Source organism: Stenella coeruleoalba (assembly GCF_951394435.1).
Source record: "Stenella coeruleoalba genome assembly, chromosome: 6".
Taxonomy (NCBI): Eukaryota; Metazoa; Chordata; class Mammalia; order Artiodactyla; family Delphinidae; genus Stenella; species Stenella coeruleoalba.
In genome coordinates this window covers 44,372,224-44,396,394 of record NC_137151.1, presented here as the reverse complement: position 1 = coordinate 44,396,394, position 24,171 = coordinate 44,372,224, and the positions used below count along the sequence as shown (strand labels likewise).

The 24,171-nt window shown below is 36.4% G+C and overlaps 1 long non-coding RNA gene and 1 pseudogene across 2 annotated transcripts in view; one reads left to right on the top strand and one right to left on the bottom strand.

Annotated features, from left to right (window-relative positions):
• Window positions 1–24,171, bottom strand: part of LOC307187643 — a 472,947-nt gene that overhangs the window by 86,106 nt on the left and 362,670 nt on the right. The window lies entirely within an intron of this gene.
• On the top strand, window positions 4,070–4,464 carry LOC307187641 (small ribosomal subunit protein uS17m-like; annotated as a pseudogene). Its single transcript has one exon. The product of its transcript is annotated as a small ribosomal subunit protein uS17m-like (transcript).

Below are 24,171 nucleotides of genomic sequence, written 5' to 3'. Positions count from 1 at the left end.
TTAAATAATTCCTTTTTTGCATCAAAATACATCAATATGGTACAACATTCATAATATTCACAAAGACTTACAGACTCTCACACTTTACATTCCCTTGGAGTCTATTTTTGGCATGGAATTTCTAGAAATATTTCATAGGATTTAGCTGCTTTAAAAACATTCTGATTTATAACCTCAATCCCCCCACCCAAAGTAAAGTTCAGTCACCAAAATCTCCAGTGTGCACGTGGTGACCGACTTTCTGCGGTACATTTAGCTTGTGTGTCAGTGAGTGGCAAGGCCGGAAAGCATCCCATGAATAGGTATTAGCAAGAAAATAGCAAACAACATTGGTGAACATTTTGGAACTATTGAAACAAAATGCTGATTTTTAGGTCATCAATAAATAAGGGAAAAAATGGTGGCTATCAAATGATGTTTTCACATTTGCAGTGACATTTTTCTATTAGGATTGTTATTTTTAAACATTGTCTAGATTGGTGGAGTTGCATCTTTTCAGTGCTTGAATTACCTGGTGCTGGGCAGGGCTGGGGAAGATGGCCCGGGGCATTGTTCCACGCTGCTGAGGAGAGGAAGCAGAGGCCGAGACCCAGGCTGATGCTGGAGCTACGGTGGCCTTACACGACGAAGGCCATGGCAGGCTGAACCAGCAACACTTCTGGAGGAGTTCTGATATGAAAATCAGGGATTAAGGAAGAGTAAAACAAACTGCACCTCTTCCTTCCGTAAAACAAATGTGGTTTTACACTGCAAAACTTGCTTTTAACACTGTTTAACTTCCATTTAGTTAAACTTCCTTTTTCATAGCATAGTTTTCAAATAATTTAGCTGCTTCTCTTCTAGCAACTTGTAGGTAACGTATTAATGCTAGGGAAACACCCTGAGGTACCCCTCAAGTAACTTATAGTGAAGGAAGCAGTATCAACAGACACACTGAGAAGAGTTTGACGCTGCAAAAATAGAGAAGCTGTGAGTATTTCTGTCTTTGTGCATCAAAGAAAGTATCATTGAAGTGTAACTAGAAATTCACTTAGAGTGACAAAACTGAGAAGCTCAAACAAGGGAGCCTGAAAGGGCAAGGGCCATGCAGGGCAGGGCTAGTTCTCCACTGATTGGATTGGAGGGTTAATCAATGAGAGATGTAAGATATGCCTACCTAGAAGTTTGAAAATACAGTGTTAACAGCTGAAAAAGTGAAACATTTCAAATTTAATTCTTATTTCAAAACAGCATCTAATACAAATTCAGGCTGACTTGGACTGCCTTTTGGTAGTACTTTAGATTCAGAGATAACGATAACCACCTCTACCTTTTTAAAGTACTTCCTGTGTGTTGGACTCTGTAATGTGTGCTTTGCATAGATTTAAACTTTAACCCTCTCAACAATTCTATGAAGTAAATATTTTTATCCCTGCTTTTCAGATGAGAAAACTAAAGCTCAGACAGATTAACTGACTTGCCCAACATCACAGAGTTTAGGAAATACCAGCTGGATTCAAACTCTTTTTTTTTTTTTTTGGCTGCTCTGCGTGGCTTCTTGTGGAATCTTAGTTCCTCGACCAGGGAAAGTGCCAGTCTTAACCACTGGACCGCCAGGGAATTCCCTCTAACTCAACTCTGAATGAAAATGAACTTTTCATTATACTATACATAGAAACTGTACATATAAGTAATAGATTAGAATCCATCTTCTTCCACTAACTCGCAAGGAATGCCCTCAAGGATCTGAGTATGAATGATTAGAGAGGACACATGGAGAGTATAATATTGAAATTTTCAGAGACTGACTTATTACTAGTGTTCACATTTAGCTTTTTAATGGTTTAAAATGCTATATGCATTTGTAAATAAAATTGATATAGATTTTCCTTTAAGAATCTCTAGCTGTAAAATAATAGACAATATATATAAATGGCAAAAAAATAAACAAAAACAATCAAGCATCCAACCAAATACATATCTGCAATGTAGAGTAGCTGAAGAAAAATTTCCATCGAGTTCAAATGCTATAGCTTCCTTTTTGTCACTGTTTCTTTCCAATGAAAAATGCTGTAGAATAATTTTATGTGTTTAGTTACATAAAAGAAGCAAAGATGGTTAATACTATACTTTTTCTTACAAAATGGATTCCATCTGCTTTTATTAAGGAGAATAGTTAGAGTAGAATGAGATACTTATTAATCTAGCTGGTCTAGGTAAGGTCTAGTTCACTTTAATTAAAAAGCTGAATTTCTAAGGAATTGCATGTATATAGACACACTGAGAGCACCTTACATTTTACGCTTAACCTTTTATTTTAATCCTGATGCTTTCAATATTGTTATTTTAAGTACATGTTAATAATATGCAAACTGATGCTTTGAAAATTCTCTGAGATGTGGTTAATGAAGAGAAACTGCACCGTAAATTGCATCCAAAATATGCAGTCCATGCAGATGTAATTTTTCTTGAACTACAGTATTTTGCAATAAATATCTTTCAGCTTGTTTGGATTTATTCTCTATTGTTTATAAGAAGTACCATCAGGCACTACTGCATGAAAGAACTACATATAGTAACAGGCAATCTTAGTTTAACAAGATCCTTTGGATAAAAATAGATTTCAGATCTACCTCCTGCCAGCAGAATGCAAATTCCGATGAAACTACACACGAGTGTTTTTCATAATTTAAAGTTCGTCACATGGTATAATGCACTTGCTCACTTTCCCCTGAGTTCGTCAGAGGAGGCAGAGGGCTATGCCATTTTATGATCACTAGAGACCGAATGTTCTACAAGGTATTCTGGGAACTGTAGTTAACAGAGAACATTCTTCTTTCAAGTGCATTTGTTAAAACAATGCCCAAAAGAGACATGGTATTCCGGCGACTGTCAGTGTTTCTTTGCTAAACGCTGCATTTTTCAAAAGGTCGTAACTAGCAATTTGGCCATTGTTAAATGGCACAATCTGTAGTTTAGCCTGCAGGTTTGCACAACCCGAGATGCTGTCACCCTTTTGGAAAGTCTGTCTTTCAAAGAACTCGTGTAAGCCTAGGTTAAGAAAGACATGAAGATAGTTGGTCTTTTCACTGATTTCATTTCAATCTGAATTATCAAGCAAAAAGACGATGTGCTTGGAGTGCATGGGAATGATTGTTTATCTCACAATGGGTTATTTTACACTTCTCCTTGTTTTACTTTCACGTTATATTATTATCATTTGGGAATGGGTGGGAAGGTTGCCAGGAAGGAAATAAGAAAATACTATGATTCTATCTTTTGCTAGAAGAAATAAGTATTCTTTGGATCATAGACTATACCAGGAGGCAGAAACGAAAATCTTGCAGGAGACAGGTGTTTATGGTAAATGGGACTCTGGCTAACCCGGGGAGCTAAGGTAGCTAAAATGAACAACTTGTATACAGCTCTAGCAGATGGCTGCCGTGCCCCTTGTTGCAAGCTGGCCTATATTTTTTCAAAAAAAGTCAGAATCATGGATTTTTCTTACAATATTAAATGTATCAAGTGCCTTAATTTTTAAACGTTGGCATCATGTTCAATTTTAAAATAAATTTGTTATTTGTGCAAGTCAAACAAAACACTTCTCTCAACCAGATTTGGCCAAGCCACCTCAATTTGAGACCTATGTTCTAATCTTGCATCTTCACACCAGTAAAGCACCAATGCCTTCTTAAAAATGAGCAATAAATGCAGAAAAGGTAAAAGGTTAGAAAAAATAAAACTTGATATTTTTTGGTTCATCTGTTTCTGTGTTTCAAATGGACTGATTATATTGAAATTATTTTAATAACTTCCTCTCAACTTTTTAATTCCTTTTCAAAACATATTTCTGTAACTTGTGTGCTGACACTCTGACTTCATAGGTCATCAGTACTTTTCTATTTATTTTACAATTTTGTTTTGTTTTGTATTGTCTTTTTGAGGTAGACCAAAATTCATGCATCACAAATGATTACGGAAGGAGCTGGGAGGTGACTGCCGGCCGCGTGCCACCGCTGCAGATGGAAGTAGATTCTGGGGCCGGAAGCACCACAGCGTAGGGAGCCCTCCAGGTGAGCAAAGTCAAATAATGTCAATAGCTCGTTCATCCGTCCATGCCAAATGGGGGTCATGGGGAAGGTGATTGGGACAGCAATGCAAAAAACTGCTAAAGTGAGAGTGACCAGACTTGTTCTGGATCCCTATTTATTAAAGTATTTTAATAAGCGAAAAACCTACTTTGCCCACGAAGCTCTCCAGCAGTGCACCGTTGGGGATACTGTGCTTCTCAAAGCTTTACCTGTCCCACGAACAAAGCATGTGAAGCATGAACTGGCTGACATCATTTTCAAAGTTGGGTAGGTCATAAATCCAGTGACCGGAAAGGGCTGTGCTGGAATTGCCTACCTGGAGAGTCCAGTCGGTCTGGAAACCACCCACCTAACCAAAAACCTGGAAAAACTCCATCTCTCTTCAACACAGTGAAGGAGGATTAGAAGACGGAGTCAAAGGGAAGGATTTCTAAGTTTGCTTTACGGAAAAATTTTTCTAAGTTTCCTCACAAACCATTCAGTTTCTCTTCTGGTATTTATGAAATAGCTAAAAGTAAATAAAGTAAAGGCCTTGTTATATTTTTTCATTAAAAAGACATGATTAGGGAAGAATTAATATCATTAAACCTAAATAAAGCTAAGTAGCAAAATAATAAATGAATGTATATTTATTTGTGAGAAGGTTATTTTATAGAGAAAGCTTTGGAAATTGAACAAGAGAAAGTGATAGTTATTGGTAGATTTTTGTCTCAAAAGTAAGGTAATCTGTCTTTTTTAAGTACATACCAATACCCTAACTTTGGGTGCGTAAGGATCCAAATACAATAAAATGGGATTGTGTGGAAAACAGTCACAAAGAAGAACAACAGAATTTTGGAGAAGAATCAAAATGATGAGAAAATCTTGGTTTTTTTCTAAGAGAATTAATATGCATGTATACAGATGTGTAGGATCCCATTTTATATATGTTAAAAAGAAAGATAAAAGTATATCCAAGAGCATTCGTATTACGTTGAATATATACATCCAAATCAATGCATTTAGTGTTTACAGTTAATGTAAGGATTGCTATTAGCCTATATGTATTTAAGCTCTACCTACAATTTTCCTAAATGTGCTCATTTTGTTTGGAACAAATGTGCCATGCTAGCATATCAAATGATAAGCTATCTCATAAGAATCAGTTCCTAACTTAAAATTATTGGATATTTTAAAGATCTAAGTATGTCCCCTATCTGGCCTTTTAATAAATGCTTGTTGCCTTAATTTGTTTCCCTTAAAAATCTGGTGAAGGCTGAAAAGAAAAACAGAAAGTACATGTACTCTTCACTGAGGCAGAAAGAGCTCTAATCGTAAAGTTTCCGACCAGAACAGGGTCACCTACACTTAAATCTTCTGTAAACAAATAAGTGCTGAGATAGCAGATCAACTTCCTTAGTGCATTTTTCCCCTAGTAAAATCAGTTTGAGATAAATTGCAAAATAAATAAATGTCAAATAACAATTCCCATGACTAGTATTTGAACTGAATTTAATGATGATTATGAAGACAAAGCTGTGATAGGCCTCCGTGTAGAATGCTTAAAGGGGACAATCTGAAACGATTTTAACTTGCAACCATTTTAACAAATGAATATACTTCCTAAATTGCCACATCAACCAACCCTGCTATCTAATTATGGCCAGCAAAAAGGGCTACATATTAACTATTCCAAAGCGTAAGCCATTATTTTTGGTTGACATTCTTCAACGTTCAGTTAATAAACCTGAAAAGCATTTTGCTTATTGAATAGTCAAGGTTTCTGCTTTACAACTGATGGGTAATGTAACAGGAAGTTGTACTGTTCCAAGTCAGACATTCTCTAAGGACTTTTCTCAGATTCTGTGGTCTTACTGGCCATCAATGCTTCCACCATTTTCCAGGATAAAATGATCATAGCTGCTTCTTAGAATAGAAATTTAAGACACCTATGACATATCATTTCAAAATTATTTAGTAAGATAAAACATCAGTAAAAGTCCATTTTATATTCAGAAGGGTACAATGGCCTCAGAGCATGTGTTCTCTAGCCCCACCTGGCTCGTTTTTTTTTTTTTTTGCGGTACGAGGGCCTCGCATTGTTGTGGCCTCTCCCGTTACGGAGCACAGGCTCCGGACGCGCAGGCTCAGCGGCCATGGCTCACGGGCCCAGCCGCTCCGCGGCATGTGGGATCTTCCCGGACCGGGGCACGAACCTGTGTCCCCTGCATCGGCAGGCGGACTCTCAACCACTGCGCCACCAGGGAAGCCCACCTGGCTCGTTTTGAAAGCTTACGCCTCTGTACTGATCAACATGTAGCAGGGCAGCACCCTTGAACTTGTCAGGGAAAACAATCTGGAATTCAACGATTACCAAAAAGAATTTTAGAGAAACAGTATGTAGAAGTATTTACGGAGTAGATAGAAATAAAATTTCAAGGTTCTATTTATTTAGCTATTAAACTTGTCCTTTGTAAAGCTGTAAACCTGGCAACTTTAAATCAGTTTCCTGGTAGACTTGCATTTGTTGACATTCTGTCCACTTATTTTGAAGGAATATTTTAAAGGTTATTGTAAAATGTGGAGCGGCATTTGCTATCTACTGTATATCATACAATCATCTCTATTTAACAGCCACGGGGGAAATTTCTCTTTGCCTGGAGGATACGTTATTTTTTACCTAACCAACACTAATTGCATTTCCATTTTTGCATTTGCCACAAAAATGCTCAGAGCCATATTTATGGTCCACTTCTAGGAAATGTATAAGGCTTCAGAACTCTTCTCTACTTTAACCTTATTTCAGGCATCAACTCCCTCTCTTAAACTTTGCCTTAATTCCTTCACCTAGTCTTAGGGTATTCATCTGGTTGTTTTGAATCTTGGGAGGCTGCCGTGATTGCAATTTTGAACACTGAAGTTATGAAAATTAGTTCATAAAATTTTCCCTTTGCCATACCAGTTTTTGGAGACTATGGATTAAACAAGGAATCACCACACGCCTTTATAAAGTCCAGGATTGTTTTTCTAAAATAGTTCAATATGTTTTTCAATCATTAGTTAGACCTGCTCAAAAATTCATAAGAACACAAAGATAGCCCCTTAATTGAAGCAAAGGAATAAGACAGTTTTTGCACAAACCTACAAAAAGGGAGACATTAAAATAACTAAGTTTTAGGGTCCTATTTTTGTATTTCATGTAGTCCCAAACATACTGTGGCAAATAATTGCTTAATGGGTTATTGTGTTTTTTGGCATAGATGCTCTTCCTTTGCAACCGGTTAGGAGACATCTCCAATGAAATATTCCAGTCTCTGACATCACATTCAGGATGCCCCAAACTAACCTTATTGTCTTTGGCATCTCTTTTCCAGCTGCTCTCCTATATTGTTACCACTAAATATGGAACAACAAAGAAACATTTAACTTTTGCCTTTCATTACCCATTTAGCCAACCAGTTCTACACACTGATTCTGAGTCTCCAAAGCCACCACTCTTCTCTTTTTTATTTTTAATATCAGCACTCTACTCTGGGCCACCCCTACATTTGCTTGGTGTTTTAACAAATTTATATTTTTTGTTTTGTATCAAGGAAAGGAATCCCTCTCAGATGAGCTCAAACCAAAAGGGGTGGGCAGCCATTTAAAGCTACAGAGAGGTATTCTGGGCACTGAGGAAAAGGGAACTCAGAGCTTGTTACAGCACTGGGTTCTTGGACTCTTTAATCCATAGACATTGATAAGAGGCCAGACTAGAAATTCAGGAAAGACTTTATTGGGACTCGTGATGCAGCACAAGGGAGTGAGAACAAGTAACAGGTGCACTTGCTTGCTCGCCAAGTGGGGGCGACCTGGTTCCTTAAATGGGGTGAGGGTGCAGGCAGATCGGTGGGTTGGGCCGGATGAGTGGCTTAGGTGGTCTGCCCATGCCCTTGGTGGTGCTGTGTGCAGGGATCATGGGCAGTGCCCTGCTTTTCCTTCTGCCAAATCAGAAGTGGCAGTTGGGTTTTGACCTTTTTGTATTTTATTGTTCACGATTTGCCTCAGTTGGGCATGCATGTGGTTATTTTTAGTCCCTCATAGTTTCTTAGTATTTTGTTGCTTGAGAGACATGTGTCCAGGTGAAGCACTTCAGCAAAGGGTTCCAGGTCCCAGTCTGTCTCAGGCTCACTATGGGCAGGACCTGAGGCAGTAACGAGGAACATCACTGCTTCCTTCACTGCTTCCTTTAGGTTTTCTCTTTCTTATCTTTCTCTTAATTGGTGTCCACAAATTCTCTATTTTCATTTCACTATGCTTAAGGCTTCACAATGCTCTGCCCTAGCCTTGAGTCTGTGTGACTTTTTAGCTTATCATTATAAAAACTCTCTCTCAGTCTTTTAGTTAAAATTCCCAAGGTACGAAATTTAATTGAGTTAGCTCAAACATCCCAAGTTCCTGTCCAGCCTGTAGTTACCCCCAAAAAGTGACAGATTCAGAGTCCACCCATCTTTATCCAAGCAGTGGTACCATGGTTGAGGAGACCCCACTCAGCAGATTTTGTGGGTGGAGATGAGGTTACATGAAAAGGAGTACAGAGAGTAGGGAATTATAGACAATTCTAATACCATTTACCATATCTATCAGTGTATATATGCACAGTGTTTTATCAACTCCATATTTTTCACTGTAGTCCAGTATAGAACCTGCTAAACACACAGTTTTGAGCAAAAATACTCCCTTGTTTTGATTCATCTGATTCACTTGGTTTCCCTTAGAAACACTCTGTCAGGTGTGATGCAATTATAAACTCCCAAATTCCAGTGGCTTATAACAGGTATGTATTTCCTACTCACTTCACACATGATGGTTGTCTAGTGCTCCAAGGGTCTTCCTATATCAGACACATGCTGAGGGAGCATCTGCCATTTGTGGTATACTATTCTTATGGCACAGAAAAAAAGGCAAGGGAGCTGGTACAAATGTGTGATGGCTCTTAAACCTTCTGCTTAGATGCGGTGCATGTTACTTCTGCTCACATTACATTGGCCAAACCATATTACATGGCCAAACCCAGCATTGCTGTGGTAGGGATATGCACCCCTCTCATTGACAGGGTATAGCATGTCACCTGGTGGCGGATAAATTTGTGTAATCCTTTTACAGGATAGGGTGGAAGCAAGAAATTGAGCACAATAATACAACTTACCACAAATACTATAGTGACTCAAGATGTATGCTAAAAATGTTCAACTCTTTATTCCAGTGGTTTTCGAAATATTGCATCAATCCCTGAGGTGTCAATCTTGGACATGTGGTGATGTCAAGAGAAACTGAGAGGGGCTAGGTTCTGGATGCCACTCTCTCCCCTCACCATAGTAGCTCTGCTTTTACCTGTTCTATGTATCAGAGACTTGTGTAAGATTTATTTTGGGGGAAAAATACTAGAATTTTTTTTTTTTTACTTTCGGTAAAATATTTAAAATCATTTTCTTTGTTTGACAATCAAGATTTTCTTTCATAAAACACCAATCTGGTTTTCAAAATTTGTCTTCCCTTTCCCCTTCCATTCACTTTACACTTCCACCTAACCTAACTCTTCATATTTTTTTATATAACACCCTTTTATTCTTCCTTGACTCTCTTTCACATAGACTGTACCCTCTTTTAACATAACCCTTTCATTCCACCATCAATGCTTTGCAATCCTATCTGTAATTTGCTAAGGCTGCCATTACAAAGTACCACAGACTAGAGGACTTAAACAACAGAAATGTATTATCTCACAGTCCGGGAGGTTAGAAGTCTGAGATCAAGGTGATGGCAGAGTTGATAACTTCTAAGGCCTCTCTCCTTTTCTTGTGGATGGCCATCTTTGTCTTTCTCCAGTATCTTCACATGGTCTTCCCTCTGTGTATCTATGGCCTAATATTCTCCTCATATAAAGACACTAGTCATTACTGGTTTAAGGCCTGTCCACATGACCTCATTTTACTTTAGTTATCTCTTTAAAGGCCCTATCTCCAAATGCCATCTCTTTCTTTTTAAAATTTAGAAAAAAAATTATTGAGATATAATTGGCATGTAGCATTGCATAAGCTGAAGGTGTACAATGTATTGATTTGGTGCATTTATATATTGCAATATGATTCCATCATAGCATGGCTAACACCTCTATCACTTCCCATACTTTACATATCTATTTTTGTGGTGAGAACAATTAAGATCTAGTCTCTTAGCAACTTTGAAGTTTATAATTCAGTGTTGTTGACCATAATCAATACACTGTGCATTAGATCTTCAGGATTGATTTATCTACTTGTTGCAAATACTGTCACATTCTGAGGCACTGGGGGTTAGGGTTTCAGCATGTGAATTGTGGGGCAGGACACAATTCAGCCATAACACTATCTTTCAAATTTTGATGAAAATACCAGCTCAACTCTTGTAGAAAATACTAATTCAAATCTTGTTGAATTTTGGAAATATAACAGATTCATCATAAGTCTATTGCATAAAATAGGAGAAAGATAGGTAATATTTTGAATACCTTTTGATAGCTAATTAATTACCTCAAACAGGTAATCTTCATCAATCATGTAAGATTTCACTCTGTGATTGGGCTCCTGTCTCTCTTTTAGCTCAGTGACCATGTTGCTGAAGAGGCATTTTCTGGCCACAGCTAAGATGCTTACCTGATTGCTCCCTCACATTTCACTTCACTTATAATAATGTGTCCTTTTATTTCTTGCTTTACTTGTTTACTGTATTTTTCCATCACTCTATTTTGAATATCAACCAGTCAAAGGGATTGTGTGCCTCGTACACCAACCATAGAGTCAGCTCTTCCAAGCCAGTGCGAGGCACATTGTAGGGACTTAATGACTCTCTCTCGAGGGAGTAAATGGAGGGGAAGTAGCGTCAGATATCAAAAAGTGAGACAGTAGTCAAATAAGCAAAAATTGGGCTGTCAAAGGAACAATTCAACAGTGCAGGTAATTCAATAATTCATAATAAATTCTAATTATCAATGTAATATAAAACAGTATTTGGGGGAACAATAATTTTTTTTTTCAAAAGGTCATTGAACAATCACTAAGCTGGTAGGGAGCTGATTATAATTTAAATAGGATAATTAGGAATGAGCTACCGTATGGTCTATAAACACTTTCATATCCATGAGAAAAAAATAACAAAAATAATGTCTACTTTCCATATATAACTGTAATTAAACATTAAAGTTTTTTCTCTATTTATTTAAAGTATATATTCACCCTCCAAAAGAGTTTCTTGAATATAATGACAATATATAAATATATTATCATTAGGTGTACTTATCTAAATGTATCCTTGTCTCTATATGTACATACAGATGTCATTATAAGTATCATTAAAATAATATACTGTCCATTCTATAAGTCTAACAAATAGGGGTATCACAGTAAAGTTTTGGGAAGAAAACTCATGCCTTTAATCCCATATCCTTTTCATGAATCTAGCTCATTGATGCAAAATATTAAACCATTGAACAAGAAAATAGATTCTATGCAAGAAGTAGTTTCTTTGGAGGTAGGAAATTTGTAGTACTGAAGACTAGATTGTCTGAGGATAAATTCAAAATAACCACTGAAGAAATAACATGAGGATTTAATTCTTTCCCAAGGGAAATTGTAAAGAAGAGCAAATGATTTAATGCTAACCTAAAAGCTAATGAGCGTTAACTGTGGAATAAAAATTTCTAAAAGCTTATTATACATGTAATCTTTTGGCTGTTTTCCTTTATCAAAATAGGTGCTGAAATTGTAAGGGGATTTGTATGTATCTTTATATTCTGCTTCAGATATTTTTTGTTGGTTGTAAAGAATTTCGCAAACTATGTGTGTGAATGTCTTTTTGAATTGCTACATTGACACAAACCTCCCTTTTCTTTCTGGGTTCGATAAAATAAATCTCCAACAAAAACAAAAATGAACTTAGCAACAGGTGAAAAGCAAAGGCAAGTGTCATTTCAACAATATAAATACCTTATTTCTTTCTATTTAAACATCCTACATGTGGCTTTTGCTCTTTTCTCCCTTCTAGTTCACATATTCAGGTGATAGAAGTAAATGTTATCATAGTTTCAAAAAGCAAATAAAATTATTTGACTAAATTTGAAATTTAAGTTTCAGTAAAGTGACAATAATTATTATCTTACTCCATGCCCTTATTTGGCACTGTTCTAATGATTTAGAAGCTTTTTCAAATTTGTGTGTAGTATATGCCAGTAGGTGGTGGTAGTATTTTCCACAAGACTACAATGCTATTAGTAAATAACCCCCAAAATAGAGATCATTTTTCTGATCGTCAGATATTCCTAGAGCAATATAGAGACTTCAGAGATTATCTTTCCCAAGTTGTGCTACCAGATTCTGTTTAAAAGCAAAACTAGGCATTTTAACCAGTGTATCAGAGTTTTGGAGGTGAAGGGGGAAGCCTCTAATAAATTTGGGAGGCTACGGATTGAATTCCACAACATTAACCATTACATTTTTCTTTTCTAACAGATGCCAGCCATTAAATTGAAAAATTGAAATTGAAGATATGAAAAGTGGGGTATGCGTATCCAGCTAGTGAGTGATTTTAACCAGATTTTCTCCTTCATCATGGCTCATTTGCATTGTGAATACTCTGAAAAAGACAGCTTTTGTGGACTCTGCTGTGTTTGTTGCTCCTACAATGTAATGCTATTCAAAGGGTCTGATTGTGTATTCAGATATCACATACATATTGCCCTGGGTCTGGGATTTCCTGTTACTCTGAATGATAAAGATTCTTTCCTATTTAAAGTACAATTCACCCATTGTGTCTACATATATGAAAGGGCACCTCTGTGGGATATACATAAGCAGGGGAAGAGATGGAGAACTGAGAGGATGCAGTAATTTGGCAGATTATTGGGGGAGAAAAGGTACTTTTAGTAAGACGGACAAGAGAGGTGAACACTAGAGATCATCCCATAAAGGAACCGACTTCAGTTTGAGAAGAGTTGGTTTAGAAAGTGATCTAGAATTTATGACCTCCTGAACTGCATTTTTTTTTTTTTTTTTTTTTTTGAGGTACGCAGACCTCTCACTATTGTGGCCTCTCCCATTGCGGAGCACAGGCTCCGGACGCGCAGGCTCAGCGGCCATGGCTCACGGGCCTAGCCGCTCCGTGGCATGTGGGATCTTCCCGGACCGGGGCACGAACCTGTGTCCCCTGCATCGGCAGGCAGACTCCCAACCACTGCGCCAGCAGGGAAGCCCTGAACTGCATTTTTAAAGAGTTTTTCTGACCTTAATTTAATCCAGTTTTCAGGAATCTAAAATACCCCTTCCAGTTCTCTGTCCAATTTTATTTTTAGAAATCAGGAACTGGAAGAATGTACAGAGAATGATTCACATTTAGAAAGCCAAGATCTCTTTAAATTTGGATATGAAGATAGGAGGACAATAGTTTAGAACCATGTTACTCTCCAAGTCTGGCCCTGGGACTGGCAGCTTTGGCATCACCTCGGAGCTTCTCAGAAAGGCAGAATCTCAGGCCCTGCCTCCCCCAAGATCTACTAAATTAGAATCTGCACTTTCACAGGATCCCATGGGGATTTGTATTCACACCAAAGTTCGAGAAGCACTGATTTAGAAGATTCCTAGTTAATGAAACTACTTATTTTTCTCATAGGGTGGAGAAAGCAAAGCTTTGAGTAGTCTTTGTATACATTTCAGAGTCTCAACAGAATATCGCATCTAGAGCAGGAACTTCAGTCACTCAAGGTCTTGATTTTCCTATCTTAACTCTATTTGTGGATTCTTTTATACTGTAATAAAGGATTAAAAATAAAAACTGAACAGATGGCCAAACAGAAGAAAAAAAATCAGGAGGGTGCTGCAATTTTAGGGATGACTGAATCTTAAAGATCATTTAGGGCTTCCCTGGTGGCGCAGTGGTTGAGAGTCCGCCTGCCGATGCAGGGGACACGGGTTCGTGCCCAGGTCCGGGAAGATCCCACATGCCGCGGAGCGGCTGGGCCCGTGAGCCATGGCCGCTGAGCCTGCGCGTCCGGAGCCTGTGCTCCACAACAGGAGAGGCCACAACAGTGAGAGGCCCGCATACCTCAAAAAAAAAAAAAAGATCATTTAGTTCCTCGGTTCCCCTGTATAGGCAGCCAGTGGCAATGTCCTTACATATTATGCTTCCATCAGGACTTGGTGACTAAAGTGTCTTGAAAAGCTCTGCACATAAAAACTGGTGTTGCAGCTCTTTTGAAGCCAAGAGAAAAAAAAAAAAGCACCAAAATTTTGGAAATGTCTGTTAAGGGCAGCAGAATGGAAGCAGAATGAAGCTTGGGAGCTCCAGTTAGTTTTCAATTGCTCTACAAGGTTTCCTGTTAAAATGAGTCTCGAAGTGTTTGAAATATATTAGAAGCATTTTAAAATAGATTAGTCAGTTATTACTGTTCGAAATGCCCATCTTTTTTTAAAAAGTGAAAATAACCCATTGTTATTGTATCCATTCCCAATCATAAACCTTTTGAGCAAAAGAAATTCAATAATGACTGTATTCCAGTTTCAATACCCTACATGACATGAGTGCCTCCCCACAATTATGCTAAATAGAGATTAACACAATTTTAAAAGTTATGGAATTTATATAGTTCATTAATTCATAATTACTCATTAGCAATAAAGCTTAATCCAAAACTACTTAGCCTAAGGTATCAAAAGAGATTTTAACAATAAATTGGATCACAGTATTATAAAGTATATTCTAGGACCCAGTGTGAGACATTCCAGGTAGAGTAGATATGCAAATAGTTGCCTGTTGCCTGCATTTTGGCCAGAATATTTGCAGTGACATCCAATTCTGATTCCAGTTTTACATTCATCCACCTTCAATGGCAGAGAGCTACTTTTAAAAATGGATTTGAGACTTTGGGAGTGCTTCAATCAGTTATTTTACTAAGGGAAAAGAATTATTGCTAATCAAAAGAGTCATTAGTACTGGCTGTTGTTACTACAGGCTCTTCCTTATGGGTTTCTTCAGTTGTCACCAGCATAGGGCTGGTGCCAACACCAGCCCAGACAATCTCTCCTGCTTCCGCTACAGTGAATCTTTGCAAATAGTCTGTCTATGAAGAAACCCTTCTGTAGATATCAAATTTTGAATATGGTATGAGTTTCATTTTGAGACCCTGACAGATTCAGGAGTATATAAAAGTAATTTAAAATTTAAATATATATTTAAACCAAAGGAATTGAGCTGTTTGTCAACTAGCTTGTTAGTAGCAGACCTGTATAGAAACACCATGATTTATAATACTCTTTCTCTCTATATCAAGTGGGAGATTAGATGCAGAAATAATCAGTTCCTGAACATTTTTTCCCCTCAGTGCATTCAAAGAGCATCAGTCTGTGTATTTGGAGGTTATACCCTGCCCCAGGTCTCTCTCCTCTAAAAGGTATTCAATGGTCCAAAGCCAGATCAGGCACACTGTCCCCCTGAAATAAGGAGGCACAGTTTTCCTTACTGTTATCACCTTAAATTTGACTTAAATGTAGTTCCTGAAACACATTCAGTACCAACCAGTGACTTTTCATGACTCTGCACCTTTTCCTACTTTTTAAAAGTATGCTATAGACATAAAGGAACGAGAAGGTGAGATCAGGTTACTTTCACAAAAGCACACGTGATATCACTGATGAAATATTATTCAGACCACCAGTTTTTACTTTAATATAATTGTTTATATATGCCATGTAATAAGCCCTTCAATAAACCAAATGTGGGATTAAAAAAATCAATTGTCTACATGAGGTATCTACTCATCTAATACATATACACACATACATATATATTTACATACATATTACCTACATTCACACATGTATATGTTCATTCTGTCATCCATCATGCATTTATTGAGATACGTTACAGCCCTACACTAAGTTCTCTATGTTGATGTGGGCAGCAAACCTCCATTTACAAAAGCCTGGAAAGTCAGACATAACAATGTACCTTTGGAAACTAGAGCAGGAGGAAGAGTATATTAGGTCCTAAGTAAACACTTGATGGTTAGTTCAGCAAAATTACTAGTAGTGAGCTTGCCCAGAAGCACTGCTTATCAATCCAACATTTTATCTTCATTATTTCCCATCTTAAATTCATGTTGGTGTTCAAGATGACTTTCTTTAAACGTAACTATCCAGAGAGATGATTAAACATCATCAGCTAACACTTCTCAGGATTCTCCAACCACAAGGTAAGGAGAACCTGTGGTGATACAGTACCAGATAATGCCACAGACAGGGGACAGAGTTGGTAGGAAATGAAGGTAAATAGCCACTAAGTCAAACTTGACTTTTCTCATAGGATAGCCTGGGCCCAGGGCTGTGAACATTTTCCACCCTATTTGGAAGTTTTCTTGAAAACCCTCCTTACATGACTGTGATGCTCACTTTAAACTTCTGACTTGATAAAAATAGTATCCTTCCTCTGTTTTTTAATCTCACACTGAGGAGGTAACCTGCACCTCAGGGGTAGTCGCAGGGGTGTCCTCTCTAGGCAGAGTGAGTGGGGTCTGTCCCTGAACCCCTGGAGCAGGAATTGGCATCTGCAAAGGAAGTGTAGGAGGCCTGGGGGTGGAATCACAAGATCGTGAGTCAGGTAGGCAGGCATGAAAAGTCACTGTGCAGGAAACAAAAAAGTCATAGAACTGGGTGTTTGTGCAGCATGCTGTGTGGGAGTAGGAGAAAAGGATCTTTTTTCTGGGTCAGGAACCAAATTGAACACGTTTGCAAAGACCAGTTAAGTCATCTGACGTCAAGAAGTTGCTGCTGCTTTTGGGGCCCAGTTGCCTTTTCACACACGGTTTATCTTATACTCTGTTTTTGGGTGGAGAAATAATAAACTAGGGTTGAACAAAAAATTTCCTCTTCCTCTCTGTCTGCACATTGACTCCGTTCTCAGCCCTTGCCCCTTTGGATGAACTAACTACACTTTCTTTCCTTTTCCACTTTTTTTTTCTCCTAAAAGAAGAACGTGTTGATCTTAATGGAAGAATGTTACATCAAGATCACAGATTCAGAGAATAATTAGAAGGTGTCTTTACTAATCATCCCTGTGTCCGGGGAGGTATCAATCAATGGTCTCATTCTGAAACTTGAGAATGCAGTTTATTTTTCCAGAATTATGCAAGCATGTGAGAATTAGTGATTATACACTATGGTCATTTAAACATTTTCTTTCTTCCACAATAGAGTTATATTTGCTTAAACCAGGAAACGTGATGTTGACAAAAAACAAAACAAAACAAATTTCACTTGTGTGAAGGAAAGACATTTTATTAATGATAATCATTTGAGTGCACTCTGGGGTTTTTTTTTTTAGTTTTTATTTTTGATTCACTTCGATATCATGTGGCCATAAGTATAAGGACTCCTTAAAAACCATGTCTAAAATATATGTTTTTCTCCTCGATTATAAAAGTTCTGAATTCTGATTATGGACATTTGAAAAATAGAAAAAGAAAAAAAAAAAAGTAACCCCAAATCCTACTCCTGAAAAAAAAGTCACTATTGGGTTATAGTTTGATTTATTTTTTTCAAGTTTTTTTTTAAATTTTATATATCTATGTAACTGTTTAAACCCAAAGCACATTATTGTGTACGTAAAATTGTATTAGGCTATATTCTAATTTAACTGTTTTTCCATAACTTTTTTTCCATTTTAACATATTTTTAGTTGAGTTCATAGTATTCTATTACGGAGCCCTATGCATGAGCCTGACTACAACCAGTCACAACATTTATAAATGAGCATTCAATTTTCCCAGTGGTTTAACTACTATAAATAATGCTGCAATAAACATGTTCATGGTGAATCTTTGTTTGCATTTCTGACAATATTTTAAGATAAATTTCTGGAAGTAGAATTAATGTGATATACAAATTTAGGCACAACAATTTTTACATTTTAAATCAATTTTTCCAATGATTTCTACCTTTCCATAAAGTTTATGAAAATTTATATGCCTATCAGTAGTTTAGGAGAGGTCTTTCCCAGAAAAATACATTTTTGTTTAAAAAATGTATTTGATTTAAGAGTATTGGATTGCTGACGAGAATAATTTTTGAAATAATACATTGGTTAACTCTCTTATTTTGTGAATCTCATTTATTTTGTTCAATATTTTAGTGGAGAGTGGTCTTTCTTATTGGACTCAACAAGCTTTTTATAAATTAGAGTTAACACCACAGGTCTATTATATAATTTGTAAAATTTTCCTTAGTTTTTGTTTACTTTAGAACTTTAATATATTACTATATAAAACTTTAATATATTATATTTAGAAATTCCATTTAATGTTATAAAGTTTCTTAGCTTCTCATTTGTGAATTCCTCCATTGTTTAGAAATTTAGGAAGATTCTACATATCACTGATTTCATATTCATCTAAAATACTTCTATTTAATATTTTAAATTAACATTTTAAGCAACAGGGAAATAATTTTAACATTGGATAAAGACAAATGTTTCTTATCTAGAAACATTTAACTGATGTTTCAGCATCATTTTGTAAGAATTCTTGCTAGAAACTATTGAATCATGATGTCAGTTCAATAATACTCCAAATTCTTTTTTTAAAAATTTTTTTCTAAGTTACAAATCTGATATTTTTGTCTGTTTATTAGTTTTACAGCAATCCACACTTTTAAGTATGAAAGCTGAATAATACATTTTAATATTTTGTACTCAAGTGTCCACCAACCCTTTTTTTTTAGAAGTGTCATGTGTGGCTCATCCCACTTAATTACAGTGTGCATTTTTTGTTTACAGAGCATCTACTTAGCCTTTTGGTTTTAAATTAGGTTTTTTTTTTAGATTTTCTTTATTTTGGGGGGTTGATATATTCTACTATGAACAAATGTGTAACTAATACAAATTTCAAGACTAAACTTTAGAAATACACGTCAGTGAAGTTATGTGCCCATTGTCACTCAACAGGCCAGTAAATTATAGATCTGGAATCAGACCTCATGTTATTACAAATTTCCAGCCTGATGCTTAACCCACTGAAACTCCTAGCTGTATTGTTTATAGGCTGAAAAAAGGCCCGCTGTGGGACTCCTGGCTCACAAGGAGCTTTTTCCTACATGCTGTGGAAAACCTCCCTATTGGCTTGCAATAGTTTCTTAAAGCCTCCATCCCAGAGAGAGAAGGAGCTCAGGACAATACACTTCCCGTGCCATCTTATCTTTGTGAATTAGAAAATAAAATAATGTTCGAAATCTCTATTTCTATTGTTATAGAAATAATCTCTTTGGGGATATGTTGGGGTTGAAAAGGGCAGGTTCCTGGAATGTTATGGGGGCCTAATGATATGTCTGTGATATAAAGCAGTTTCTGATATTTTCCAAATGGATTATTGTTCATGTTTAAGTGATTACAGCAGTGATTTAAGCCAAACTAAATATTCTCTTTCCATGGTTTACTTCAACTCATTCTAATCCCTCTTCGGACGAACTTGTCCAATTTTGATTTTTATTTTCTCGTGTGGGTATTTGATCATGTGGGCAAAATTTACGGGGTGAAAAGAGTGTGAAAACTGAACAAAACAAACCCCCCAAAACCCCAATAACATGTGGTTGGTAGGAGGTGGAGGACAGGAATGATTGCAAGTGTTCTAAGAGAAAAATTACACATTGACTAGGCATCAGAAATCATTTCTTGCCAATAAAAATTTCTGAAACTGTGGAATCATATCTAAAAGAAATGATTAAAACCTCTTGTCTGAGCCACTTACAATTGCACCTAATAAAGCTTTTGAGAACTCTATACTGTTAGTAAGAGATGATGACCTAATAAGTCCAGTTCATTGATTCTACGATAATCTTGGCAAAACCTACTCATGGAATAACTTCATAATCAAATCTAAGATACCCTGCAAACACTATATAAATTTATGTCTCCAATTTTTAGATGACTACTTAGATACATTCTTGTATTCATAAAAATACTTTTTTTCCCTCACAAAAGAACGTGTTCATCTATTACGGGGTAAAGAAGCGATTTGAAAAATAAAATACAAACACAAAACAGTGATTTATCAAAATATAACATCCAACAGCCCTGATGCTTGTTTCTAGCTGTTGGTGTGGTTATCTCAAGACCAAAGAACTATGTTAGAGAACCAGTTATTATTTTATCAAAATGAAAATGAAGAAGGAGGAAGAAAACATTCCAAGCTGACAAGCTGCATGTCACATTTCAAAGTGATGTGATTTAAAACAGCTTATCTATTAAGCACTCAAATCATACTTTACAAGCAAATAACGGATTCTACCTTGGCTTTAGCATTGCCTCTGGCACCTTTATAGAATGAATATCTGAACAAAACTATAAGAGTTTCCATTCTGGTGCCTGGAAAACTTATTAACTATTTCATATTCAAGGATGTTCAAACTTTTTAACTTTTCCCAATGTGATACGGATCTGATTGACTGAACCTTGTGTAGTTACTACAAAAGGCTAAGTTGGCAGCTCTCTCCTTTTACCAAATATTGATTCCCTTTCTAAATCCTTTCATGTTCTAAATTAATTTGGGGATTTCCACCTTGACTTCTTTACTTGCAATGAGAAATGACATGCAGGAACTTTCCTGTTAACTTAGCACGTGGGACAGAATTTGGTTTCTGTAATGATAAGCACAGAGCCCTATACAGAGCTTATAAGCGGTGAGAGGAAAGGAGATTGGAAGGAAGAACTGAAGATATTTTTCTCCTATGAATTAACACAAATACAGATTTATAGCCTACACATGTGTTTTGTTTTTACTGATGGTTATAACTAGGGACACCTGTAAGACAGAGCCAAAGGGGAAGAATTAAAAATAAATGGAAGAAAAACACAATAATAAGCTGCTTTTCAGAGCTTGATTTGAAGCCTGGTATGTGAGACTCTAAAATTCCCCTTTCCTGGAAAATGTTTTATCATTTAGCTTATGTAATTTAGCATACCGTATGAAGGCTGAAATATGACAACATTTTTTTTAAAAAGATTCTTGCAGTATTTCCAACAGAAATGTTGAGCTAAGTATAGAATTTGTGCGATCAGTTAGCTTATAAATAATGATCCTTTATGCTGGCATTAGGAAATCCCTGTTCCCACAGCTAGTTCAATAAAGCAATTAATATCAATAAATGCTGAAGAAAGCAAATCTCTATTCACTTTTGCCGGGATTAGTTAACATGAGAAAAATCCTATCCCTATCCTGAAGTATTTAACCTTCTCAGAGGAAGACATTCTAATGAAAGGTAAATAAAGTATGTTTTTAACATATGCTCCTCTTGTACTGTGCTGTCTGCTTACTATAAGATGGTTGACCTTTCTGCCCTCTCTAGAAAGTTCAATGTGGTTTTCTATTTAGATTAGGCTCTTGTAAAAACTTGTGTTGTCAATACACCTTAGAATTTTCTTCTACTATCCCTAAATTTACTTGTTATTTGGATGAATTTCATTAAAAGAAGCACAACTTCCATAATTCAGATATAATGCTTCTTTTCTACTGCATAATGCTTATGCATTTCATGTAGAATAGCTCACGTGTACTTCGAATTCACATAGGATATTCGAGAGAAAGAAATTTTTCTGTGACATGGCATGTTTTAGTGAAACTCTTAAAAAGAATCTACACAGTGGGGAAAAAAATGCTTTGTCAAGGTGATGGTGAAGTTTCATTGACCACATTGATAGAGATTTGCGCATTCAGACTTTCACAGATCAGCGTTCAGTAAACCAATGTCACGGAACAGCCCTGAACTTTCATTACATTTGGCTAGATTATTTAAGATTTCACACATGAGCAGCAAAAAGCTTAGAAGAAATTATCCTGTAGTGTCCAAGAAATGTGGTAATAAGGTAAGAGTTGAAATTAATTGTTGGCATAAGGAACCCATGGTTCCTGCTCAATATATAACACACCCAGTTTCGTCAGAGTTGGCTAAGTGCACTCTTTCTGACAGTATGGTGATAACATACTACAAGAGTTGAGGTTGCCAATTCTTCCACCTTCATTCTACTAGCAAAGAATTTTAAAACAAAATTTCAATATTGCTACAATACCACACTCCTGTGCTAGTTTCCCCAAACTGACAAACCTACTCTGTTTATAAATTTGAGAAAGGAGAGATAGCTAACCTTAAATATACTTAACTAAATGAATGTGTGTCTATTTGTTAGTTTTATATATGCCAAAGTTACATACAGTTAAAATTTGTGGTGAGGTGCCTATTACTAAGTCATAAGCAGTGATAGTTTAATTTTGAAATGGAGTAGTCATCTCAAATCAGTGCCTTAAAATTCAAAAACATAAACACAGGCAATATTATTATTCTCATTACAATAGTTTAAAAAATTGTCTCTTGTCCATGGGAATTGAATAAACAAGAAGGCAAAATTTCTTATAGTAATTACATTTAAAAGTTACATTATAGTAAATGGAGTGATGGTTTTTTTTTGTTTTTTGGGTTTTTTTTAAGAAGCTGAAGACTTACTTCTGCCATGTTAAATGAATATACTTTATGTGGTCAAAAAATATCAAGAGGAAATCATACTGTATGGAAAATGAAAGGTCCATTAGCATTTTCATTTTTCAACTTCCACATTAGTGGATTCTTTTAAGATTTTTGTGTTTAATCCCATTAAAAAGTATACTTTAAATTTTTTAATGTGTAAATTAAACTATGTTCAAAAGTGGATGTATTCTTGATGTTTAATACATTAAAGTACAAAATGTATTATTTAAACATTTAATTTTCAGATAATCGTAAATTCACATGCAGTTTGAGAAATAATGTGGTGAGATTCCATGTACCATATACCCAGTTTTCTTCAATGGGAACAACTTGTATAACTACAAAACAATATCACATGCAGAATATTTACATTGATACAATGCGCTGATCATTTTCAGATAGTCTCAGTTTTACTTGTACCTATTTGTGTGTGTGTGTGGGGGATATTTAGTTCTACACATCTTTGTCACATTTATAAGTTCATGTATCCACCAGCAAGGTCAACGTACTGAAGAGTTCCATCACAACAGTCATCCCTCGCATTGCCCTTCTATAAAAATACTTCTTTCTCCTACTCTCACCCCATTCCTAACCCCTGACAACCACTTATCTGCCCTCCATTTCTAAAATTTTGTCATTTCAAAAATATTATATTAATGGAATCATATAGGATGTAAACGTTGGTATTGGATTTTTTTTTCACTCAGAATTCACTGGAGAGTCATCCAAGCTGTTGTGTGTATCAATAGTTCGTTTCTTTTCACTGTTGAGTAGTAGTCCATGATATGGATGGACTACAGTTTGTTTAGCCATTCAACTGTTGAAGTTCATCTGTTTGGTTTTTTTGTTCCCCCTTCTCCAGTTTTGGCTGTTATGCTATGTCTAGAGATTTTCTTCTTGTCTTTTTTTAATTGTATTTTTGTATGTGTATGATTCCATTATATTCAGAGAGCATATTTTATATTAGTTTCATTCTTTTAAGTGTGTTGAGGCTTGCTGTATAGCCTAGGATATGGATACTTGAAAAACTGTATATTTTATTGTTGTTGGGTAAAGTGAGATAGATAGATGTCAGTTAGATCCTGTTGGTTGGTTGTATTGTTTAGATCCTTTATATCCATGCTGATTTTTTTTTTTTTTTTTTTTTTTGTGGTACGCGGGCCTCTCACTGCTGTGGCCTCTCCCATTGTGGAGCACAGGCTCCGGACGCGCAGGCCCAGCGGCCATGGCTCACGGGCCCAGCTGCTCCGCGGCATGTGGGATCCTCCCGGACCGGGGCACAAACCTGCGTCCCTGCATTGGCAGGCGGACTCCCAACCACTGCGCCACCAGGGAAGCCCCGATGCTGATTTTCTGTGTAGCAGTTCATATCAGTTGCTGAGAGAAGAATTTTTAAGTCTCCAACTACAATTGAGAATTTGTCGATTTCTCTTTTCATGTCTATCAGATTTTGGTTTATGTATATTGAGACTCCCTTGCACACACGTTTAAATCATTATGTTTTCCTGGTAGCTTGATCCGTTTATCACTTTATAATGCCCCTCTTTGTC